Source organism: Elaeis guineensis, chromosome 3, assembly GCF_000442705.2.
Source record: "Elaeis guineensis isolate ETL-2024a chromosome 3, EG11, whole genome shotgun sequence".
In the NCBI taxonomy this organism is placed as follows: Eukaryota; Viridiplantae; Streptophyta; class Magnoliopsida; order Arecales; family Arecaceae; genus Elaeis; species Elaeis guineensis.
The window spans coordinates 49,962,953-49,973,751 of NC_025995.2; the positions used below are offsets into that span (position 1 = coordinate 49,962,953).

General features: G+C 40.1%; 1 non-coding gene across 1 annotated transcript; it reads left to right on the forward strand.

The window, feature by feature from the left end:
- Positions 1-3,707: 3,707 nt before the first annotated feature.
- Positions 3,708-3,814, forward strand: LOC140856753 (small nucleolar RNA R71). Its single transcript, XR_012140356.1, has one exon. It is a non-coding gene; the product is annotated as a small nucleolar RNA R71 (small nucleolar RNA).
- The last annotated feature ends 6,985 nt before the right edge of the window (positions 3,815-10,799 follow it).

Genomic DNA, 10,799 nt, shown 5'->3' on the forward strand with positions numbered 1-10,799 from the left:
TAGCAGCAGTTTTCTTAGACGCGAAGTGACCCCCACATGCTTGATCATGATAAAAAGATAAAATATTCATGACTTCGTTATCTGGGATACACCTTCTAATAATTTGATCAGGACATTGTTTAAAAAGATAAGGATCATCCCAAATGAAATACTTCACTTGGGCAAAGAATTTATATTTATCCTGCTTAGTCCAATGAGAAGGTATCTTGCCTATGGCTAAATAATTTACAATATCAGCAAACCAAGGTTTAGTAGACAAAGACATGAGTTGCTCATCTGGGAAAGATTCATTGATGGGTGGTTCACTAGATGGTGCAACTGGAATTCGGGATAAATGATCTGCTACAACGTTCTCAGTGCCTTTCTTGTCCCTAATTTCTAGGTCAAATTCTTGAAGGAGCAAAATCCATCTGATTAAACGTGCCTTGGCATCCTTCTTTGCTAGGAGATGTCTAATGGCTGAGTGATCGGTGTAAACAATGGTGTGGGTCCCAACCAAATAAGATCTAAATTTCTCTAAAGCAAAGACAACGGCAAGGAACTCCTTCTCAGTTGTGGTGTAGTTAAGCTGCGCATCATTTAAGGTTTTACTTGCATAATATATCACTCTAGGCAGCTTATTTATTCGTTGACCTAAGATTGCGCCCACAACATGATCGGACGCATCACACATTAATTCAAATGGTTCAGACCAGACAGGAAGATGAATGATTGGAGCTGATACAAGTGCATTTTTTAGAAATTCAAAGGATTCCAAGCACTCATGAGTAAATTCAAATTTAGTATCCTTTGCCAAAAGATTAGTCAGTGGACGTGCTACTTTGCTAAAGTTGGCAATAAACCTTCTATAGAATCCAGCATGACCTAAAAATGAACGTATTTCTTTCACAGATTTAGGTGGTGGAAGACTTGCAATTAGATCTATTTTGGCCTTGTCCACTTCAATCCCCTTTTTAGAAATGACATGGCCAAGAACTATTCCCTGTTTGACCATAAACTGACATTTTTCCCAGTTGAGAACTAGGTGCTTCTCCTTACATCGTTCTAGAACTAATTGCAGGTGATTCAGACACTCGGAGAAGGTTAGACCAAAAACAGAAAAGTCATCCATAAAAATTTCTAGAAATCGTTCTATCATATCTGAAAATATGCTGATCATGCATCTCTGAAAGGTTGCCGGTGCATTACATAGTCCAAAGGGCATTCGTCTATAGGCAAAAGTACCAAATGGACAGGTGAATGTAGTCTTTTCTTGATCTTCAGCGGCTATGGGGATCTGGTTGTAACCGGAGTATCCATCAAGAAAACAGTAAAACTCTTGTCCGGCTAGTCTTTCCAACATTTGATCAATAAATGGCAAAGGAAAGTGATCTTTCCTTGTCGCAGCATTCAACTTTCTATAGTCTATACAGACCCTCCATCCCGTTTGGGTCCTAGTTGGGATAAGTTCGTTTGCATCATTTTGGACCACTGTTACCCCAGATTTCTTGGGTACTACTTGAACTGGGCTTACCCAAGAGCTATCAGAAATAGGATAAATTATTCCACTATCTAGGAGTTTCAGAATCTCCTTTTTAACTACATCCTTCATAACTGGATTAAGCCTTCTTTGGGCTTCTCTTGTTGGTTTAGCCTCTTCCTCTAAGTATATTCTATGTTGAACTATAGAAGGGCTTATTCCTTTGATATCTGCTATGGTCCAACCTATTGCCTCTTGATTTGCTTTTAGAACTGACAATAACTCCTCCTCTTGCTTGGGATCTAGGTCTGATGCAATAATTACAGGCAAAGTTTCTTTGGGTCCTAGATATGCATACTTGAGATGTTCTGGGAGGGGCTTCAGTTCTAAAATGGGTGCTTCCTCTATCGATGGTTTAGGTGATGAGTTCACCATCTCAATGATTGGTTCAGTAGGAAGTGTCGATTCCTGATTAATCTGATTTTCTTTAAGTATTTCATTGACATCCTCAGACTCATGGATTAACCAGGGGTTAGACTCTAGGTCGACTTCATCATCACTAATGTCAATGGATTCATAAATACCATCTTGGACTACATTGACATCAGCATGAGAAGAGGATTCCTGTTCTAAGTTAAAAACATTAAGCTCAATGGTCATATTTCCAAAGGATAACTTCATTAGACCATTTCGACAATTGATTTCAGCATTGGCCGTAGCTAAGAATGGTCTTCCTAAAATGACAGGTATATGTCCTTTAGGATTCGCAACTGGCTCAGTCTCTAAAACAATAAAATCTACAGGAAAAATGAAATTTTCAACCTTTATCAGAACATCCTCGACCATTCCCTTAGGGATCCTGAGAGATCTATCGGCTAACTGTAATGTGATCCCAGTAGGTTGAAGTTTTTCTAATCCTAGTTGTTCATACACCGAATATGAAAGGATATTCACACTAGCTCCTAGATCTAGCAAGGCCTTTTTTATATTGGTTTCTCCAATAACACAAGAAATTGTTGGAGCTCCAGGGTCCTTATATTTAATTGGCACATGGCTAGATAGGTATGAACTGACACTTGCAGCCAAAAATGCTTTCTTTGGTACATTAGTGGTCCTTTTCCTAGTGCAGAGATCTTTTAAAAATTTGGCATAAGTTGGAACCTGATGGATTATATCTAAAAGAGGAATATTAACTTGGACTTGTTTAAATACCTCTAAAATTTTGTCTAAATGTTCAGATTTATTGGATTTCAGTCTGTTTGGAAAAGGAGCTCTAGGACTTTTAAGTACTGGACTAGGTGAATTTTCAGTTTCTGGTGCTTGAGGTTGAAAGGTAGTAGTTTTAGAAGGTGACTCGGCAGATGAGTCATCTATATCATCAAGTGCAACTACCTTATTGTCTATTTGTTTTCCTGATCTTAAGGTATGAATGGCATTTATACCATTAACTTGGTTTCCTTGTTGGGGTCGTGGACCATTTTGGTTCCTAGGATTTGGCTCATGTTGGCTAGGTAACCTACCATGTTCTCGTTCACTAATGGTCGAAGCCAGCTGACTTACTTGCATTTCCAGACGGGCTATAGCTTGGGTGTTATTATTTATGAGTTGACCCGTAGTTTGCATAAAGCTGGTATGTGTTTTCATCATGGCTTCTAGGCTTTTCTCTAAAGAGGTAATTTTTTTGTCATTATCATGGAAGCCTGGCGGGTTGTTCATCACTGGGTTGGACCTTAGATTTTGCTGATTGAAATTTGGATTACCTACATTAGGATTCTGGGACCATGAGAAATTCGGGTGATTCCTCCAACCTGGGTTATATGTGGGTGCATAAGGATTGTTCAATGGTCCTTGATAGGTGGCATTCACCTGTGCACACTCATTCGAGTAGGAACATTCTTCTAAGACATGGTCTGGTGCATTGCACCCTTTACACATGGGTGCAGATATTTGATTTACATTGGCTGGTCTCTGTAATTCTAAGGCTTCCAATCTACGTGTTAAGGTTGCAATCTTGGCCTCTGATGCTAGGGTTGGTTGAATTTGATGCATTCCTCCTCTTGAAGGTGTAGCTTTATCAGGTTCCCTAGTTGTTTCCCACTGTAAATTTTTCTCGGCTAGGTCTTCTAAGAATTGCCAAGCTTCAGTAGTTTCTTTGTCCATAAATTGGCCTTGGCACATGGACTCTAGCATGGTTCTTGAGTTTGAATCTAACCCCTCATAGATGATCTGGCATAGTCTCCAAGTTTCTATTCCATGGTGTGGGCATTGGGTCAAAAGATTCTTGAAACGATCAAAGTACTTCCAAAATGATTCACCAGCTAGTTGGTAAAATTGATTTATTTCATTCCTAATCCTAGCTGTTTTATGATGGGGGAAATACTTTTTTAAAAATGTTCTCACAAAGCCCTCCCAAGTAGTGACAGAATAGTTTGGCAGACTATAAAGCCACTTCTTAGCATTGTCCTTAAGGGCAAAGTTGATTAATCTAAGTTTGACCTCATCCTCTGTTAATTGCAGTTTCATGGTTGCACATACCTCCTCAAATTCTCTAATAAATATATAAGCATCTTCTAATCCTGTGAATTTTGGAAGCATATTTATGATTTGAGGTTTGATTTCAAAATTGTTAGCTGTGGGTTGTGGCAACCTGATACAAGATGGTTGGATGGAGCCAACTGGATAACACAAATCCTTAAGGGTCATGGGTTGGATTGGTTCAGCCATTGGAACAACAGGAATTGACTCAATTCTAACTAGACGACCCGACACTCTTCTCCACACATGAGGTGTACGGTTCTCGATGTTTATACAATTTTTTTTTTTTTTTTTATAAAATTTTTATGTATAAGGAAAAGAAAGAAAAGAGAAAAAGTTCTAAAGAGAAGATCCTAAGGAGTCCTAAATCTAAAGAAAAGTAACCAAATTAATTTAAATTTTAATTTTTTTTTTTTTTTTTTTTTTCAAACAAGTGAATCAATAAATTAAACTCAATCTATCCTAGGGTTAACCTAAATCTAGACAGCTCCTAACTGTTCCAAGATGACCCTTCAAACCTTCCAAGTGGAGATTGATCAACTAGTTAGCCAGGTAAGTATAAGAGGTGGGAGGTTCACTCATCGTTGCCTTTCTAGACACCAAACGAGTTGGCCAGGCCAGCAATTGAACCAATTTAACAAACCACCCTCAGGGACTTGCCTAGACACCAACTAATCAAACAACTCAAACTTGGTAGAACTCTTAGGGTTCCTTGTCCTATTGAGCTCGAATTCCTTAAGGTTGACGTCTAATTGATTTTAAGATTAAAAGTCTAGGTAATGCAATATGATGGAGATGGTTTTTGGGCTAAGGAAGGGTAATGAAATCCCCACCTTATCTTGTTAATGGGTTGATGCCCTTAGATTAATTATGAAAATGCAAATACAAATAAACAAGATGACCAAGAATGTAAAAGATTTTAATTTAGAATTTTTTTTTTTTTTATTTTGATATTTTACTTCACGATTATGAAATGTCTTTTGTTTTGTTTTATATTTTTTTTTTTTTGTGATTAAGTAAATTCAAATGATTAGGTCTAAAAGCAAAAGTAATTAACTAAAAATAATAAAAGAGAAATTAGAAGCGTACCTGAGTTTTCCAGCAATCACCAACTAAATATAGAAACCTAAAGAAAAAAAAAGAGAGAGTTATAACGCACGAAGAACAAATATTTGAAAATAATTTAAAACGCCAGATCCCCGGCAACGGCGCCAAAAACTTGATGTGCAAATCTTAAAATTTGTAAATAAAACCGCAAGCGCACGGTGTGCAGAGTAGCACGACCAGCGAGTACGGGTCGATCCCACAGAGACTTGGTTTTAAAAATGATTTTCAAATCTATGCTCAAGTGAGCTTTAACAAAAATCGAAAGTCGAAAGTTGTTTGCTAAAGACAATAAGACTAAGGATCTAGGGTTTTTGAATCCACTAGATCTAGATTAGGGAATTCTACCTAAAATTTTTCTTATTGATCCTAACGACTACTCCTCTTGTCTTTCCCAAGCATAGATTATGAAGGGACTAAGGCCCAACGATAACCTATCAAGATTCTTTACAGGGGAGTAGTAACTAGGATCCCTTAGGGTTTTCTCCTCCTATGCACTGAATCAAGCATGAACTATGAAGGGACTCTGACCCAACTGTAGTTCATCAAAAATTCTTGGCAAAAGAGAAAGAAAAAGAAACCCTAAGAAAAAGAAAGAACCCTATGTAAAATCCCTACTCATGATCTAGCTTCATCGCAAACCCTAGAAGGGATGCTTAGCTAGACATGATCTAAATCTACTTACAAAATTTAAATACAGAAAAATAAACCACCCTAATTTCATAAATTAAACTATCCTAATTGCATAAATTTAAACTGCATAATTTAAACTAACCTAATTGCATAAAATTAAATTGCATAAATTAAACTATCCTAATTGCAAGAAAAATAAATTGCATAATGTAAAGAGATGAAATTGCATAAAAATAAGATTTTATATATAAAAAAAAATTATTACAAAAACCTCAAAGCTCGAGGCTTGAAAAGAGAGCTAAAAACCCCATTATCTAGGGTTACAAGCTTGATCGGAAGGAAGAATACATAAAACAAGGGCCTTTGGGGGCTTTTTATAGGCATTTGGGGGTTATAAGGTTTTCAAAACTTCCGATGTGGGACTAAGAGGTTTTAGGGGGTTTATGGTGCGTCGATGGGTCCATGGTCCATGCGCCTGTTGCTGTGGACCAGGCGGCTAACCAGATCACCAAATCAGTTGATTTTGACCAATTTTGATCTGATTTGACTCGGGTTTGACCCAATTGAGTCTTCTTTCTTCATTCTTCAATTCCTGGGTCAATTTAACTCCGTTTTGCATAAAATTTGCGCCATTGGAATCCTCTTTCCTTGTTCTTTCTATTGATGATCTCTTCTTCTGCAAAATATAATAACAAGTATCAATTTCTTAATAAAGTTAGATAATTTAGATATTAATTGATACTTTTTATGTCAATTTGTGACATAAATCAGGTGTCCTATGATCATTTTGGTCAAGGGAATGAATTATATGAAAACTATATCCGCATGGGTTCTAAGGATGTTGTTTTACACATTCGACTTATCCGATCGTCGGGTACCATTGCTAGATGGTCACTTCGATTGGTATAGAAATTTATTCCTATGCTATCGGCTTAGGTTCGGACCATGAGGTCATACACATTAGAGTTCATGATCTGATCAGATGGTTGATCAACGATTAAGAATCGTTCTAGGGTTAAATGATCAATACGATTGACATTTAACCCAGTGCAAGTGTTGCAGGAGGATCGATTAGCAATTCGATTGCTAATTGGCTTAATTTGATTAAGCCAATAGGCTGAGATTAAGTCTAATTAAATATGATTTAATTAAATTTATTTTGGGCTTGATTGGATCAAGTCCAATTGGTTTATTGGATAAGCCAAGTGCAAGAAAAAACTAGTCCTAGTTCAACTAGGACTTGGGTCAATCTAATTTCTAATTTGATTAAAAAATTAAATCAGATTTAAATATAATTTAATCTGATTAAATTAGGTTCTTAATTGGGTTAAGGCCTATGTTAATTGGGTTGATCTAATTTTGATTTGATTTAGTTTGGGAAACCAAATTAAAACAAGTCATAAGACAAAATCCTAGTAAGACTAGGATTCCACCTTGCGCCACATAATCCTTCTCCACGCCCTCTCTCTTATTCAACGCCAATCTCCACTTATTTTGTGTGACAAAAGCCCTCTCCCAGATCTCTCCCATGTTCACAAAAGGTCTCCTCTCTTATTTCTTACATGGAAGGTGGTTTGGATCAAATCTAAAAGGAATAAGTTTGGATTTCGAATTCTATGAGATAGAGTTTTAGAAATCCAAAACTCTTTCAATTTTGCACCGAATTTATCCAAATTTTTTTTGAAATTTTCATGGCTTTTAGGGTATACATTGTGCACCCTTTTCTAGTAATCCATGCACGAAAATATGAAGGAGGTGCTCAAGAGTTGGGCGTCTCTTAACTTGCCATGTTTGGATAAGCCTTGACTAGGTGTTTGACCTAGACAAGGACTCTATCATATCTCTCTATATAAGATGAGTTTCTTCATAAAAGTTTAGAGAAAATTAGATATTTAAGAGACCTTTGTGCCATCCAAAAATTAGAGAGAAATACCTTTGGGTCGTGGAGATATAAAAGATGCAAGTTTGGGTGTCTAGAGAGAAAAATGTGAAGAAGAAGAGGGTCTTCTTCTTGGGTTTTTGTTTTCATATCTTTCCTCCCTCCATCTTGAGTTTCCTGAGAGTTTCTCAGATCTGAAACTCCTCCTTTTACTTTCTATCTTTGGAAGAGTCCAAATCAAGAAGAAGGAGGCACCTGATCAACCATCAAAGAAGGATCAGCGCAGTACTAGCATACTGTGCTGATTTCCTGAAGCAGGACTTCTGATCGAGATTCGTGGGCTCATGTGGATGACTCCTAGAGGCCGGACGTGTGTGCGGCTTGCAACATCATCCTCAAGCCCAGATCAGCAAGGTTAGAATATCTAACTTGTAAGGTAATAGATCTGATCTATTGTTTAATACATACATTAGATGTAGTATAGAAACATGTTGATATGATCAACATGTAGTTCATGTTATATTTATATATTTTAATTTCTGATTTAATGCCATGTAATAATCATGGTCTAGGATCTTAGATCTAGGGATTTTCTAATCTTAGAAAATAAATTTTGATTTATTTTAGTCTTTCGCTGTATGATCTTGAAAAAGTTTCAAGATCTAACCCTCTTTTTCAAGATCTAACCCTGAAACCCTAGATCTGGTTCCTTAACTCTATGGGAGATTAGGTTAACCCAAGCCCATGTATACCCATGACTCAACCTAATCTCTCCTATCCTGGGCCCAGACCTGGCCCATAAAGAGTTGGTCCCTTGAGGCCCACATAACATAGACCTCAAGAACCCGAAAGGCCCACAGCCTTTCAACCTAGGGCCCAACTAGCCCTAGAGCCTCCATGAATCCCTCATGAATGATGGACCTTGGCCTAAGCCTTGGTCCCCTGGGCCTTGGGCACACCACCTGGATCACAAAAATCTTCACCTTGGTGTCCCAAGGCCTCAACCAGCTCCACTCTGTCCATCAACCGAATCAACTCAACACATCTCTGAAAGCTGTCCCATGGAAGTACCTTCGTAAGTGCATCAACTGGGTTCTCCTTGGTGTGTACCTTTATCAGCTCCACCTCGCCATCCTCCACAAGCTCCCTGATCTGATGATACTGAATGTCGATGTGCTTTATCCTTGCATGATAGACTGAGTTCTGTGCTAATAGAAGTGTACTATGGCTGTCACAGTGCCCTCTAATGGCCACCTGAGTAAGGCCCATCTCCGTCAACAAACCCTTCAGCCAAATTGCCTCCTTAGCTGCTTCTGTCAGCTCGATGTACTCCATATCTGTAGTGGATAGGGCCGTAATAGGCTGCAGACTTGATCTCCAAGAAATAGGATCTCCATACAGGCTAAAGATGAAGCCTGTCGTAGACCTCTGGGTATCCACATCTCCACCAAAGTCTGCATCTATATAACTGCCAATGAGCCTCTGAGCCTCCTTGGACATGTCAGAGTATCCCACTGCACCTCCTCGCTATCCGTAGCAGATGCCAACTCCAACTGAACCCGCCAGGTATCTAAATATCCACTTCAGAGCTCTCCAGTGCTCCCTGCCAGGCTGTGCCATGAATCTGCTAACCTGACTCACTGCATGAGCGATGTCTGGCCTACAACAGACCATCGCATACATCAAGCTCCCAACTCCTGAAGCATAAGGAACCTTCTTCATCTCCTGAGCCTCCACCTCAGTCAGTGGTGCCATGGTCTTCGAGAGTCTGAAGTGACCGGCAAGTGGGAGCTCCACCGACATTGCTCCCTTCATCCTGAACCTCTCTAAGACCTTCTGTATGTAGCCCCCCTGAGATAGATGCAGCACCCTCCTGGCTCATGCTCTAAAAATCTCCATGCCTAGGATCTTCCTTGCAGGGCCCAAATCCTTCATCTCAAACTCCCGAGATAAGGATGCCTTCAGATCCTGCACAACCTTCCTACTCTTGCATGCTATAAGCATGTCATCCACATACAAGAGTAGGAACACTCTAGAACCATCCTCAAGAGACTGAACATAAACACAGGGATCAAACTCATACCTGGAAAGTCCAATGCTGCACACATAGGAGTCGAACCGCTTGTACCATTGCCTAGGCGACTGCTTCAGCCCGTACAGCGACTTCTGCAACAGACAAACCTTTCTCTCTGATCCTGGATCCCTGAAACCAAGTGGCTGCTCCATGTAAATCCTCTCCTCCAAATGCCCATGGAGGAATGCCGTCTTGACATCCATCTGCTCTAGCTCTAAATCCTGAGCTGCTACAATGCTCAGCAACACTCTGATGGAAGTATGTCTGACGATGGGAGAGAAGACCTCGCTGAAGTCGATGCCTTCCTTCTGGGAGTATCCCTTGGCCACTAATCTTGCCTTGAATCTGATACCTCCCTACTCTAAAGGCCCTTCCTTGCGACTGTAGACCCATTTGCAGCCAATGGGCCTCTTCCCCTGTGGCAACTACACCAATCGCCACGTCTGGTTCTTGTGGAGAGACTGTATCTCCTCGAACATCGCCTGGACCCACCGCTCTCTGTCCTGTCTCTCAATAGCCTCCTGATATGTATATGGGTCTCCATTCACTGTCACCAGGGCATGTGACAGTGTCTCCTTGAAGCCATATCAGTCTGGTTGCCTGATGGTCCTCTTGGGCTTGTGTAGGACAACACCGATATCAGTCCTCAATTCAACTCACTCCTACTGGACCTCTCCACCTCGATCATCCATTCAAGTCCTCTCCACCTGTGGAGACACCTTAGGTAGGTGCTCCACCTGAATGTCGTGTCCTCCAGTAGTACCTGCAAGAGGCAAAATCAAAGAGGTTAGCTGTCCAGCAGTGCCCTGCTGGACCTCCTCCTGCTCTTGCTGCTCCTCTATGCCTGCTTGCCTCCATAGGACTGACTCCTCATCAAAAGTCACATCCCGACTAATGATGACCTTCTTTTCCAAGGGATCCCACAGCTTGTATCCCTTGACTCCTCGCGGATAGCCTAAAAACATCGCCTTGCGTGATCTGGCATCTAGCTTGCTCCACTCACCAGCTCCAATGTGCACATAGGCCATGCACCCAAATACCAGTAGATGGCCCAGCCCAACTGTCCTCCTAGACCACACCTCCTCTGGAAGCCTGCCATCCAACCTGGTGTGAGG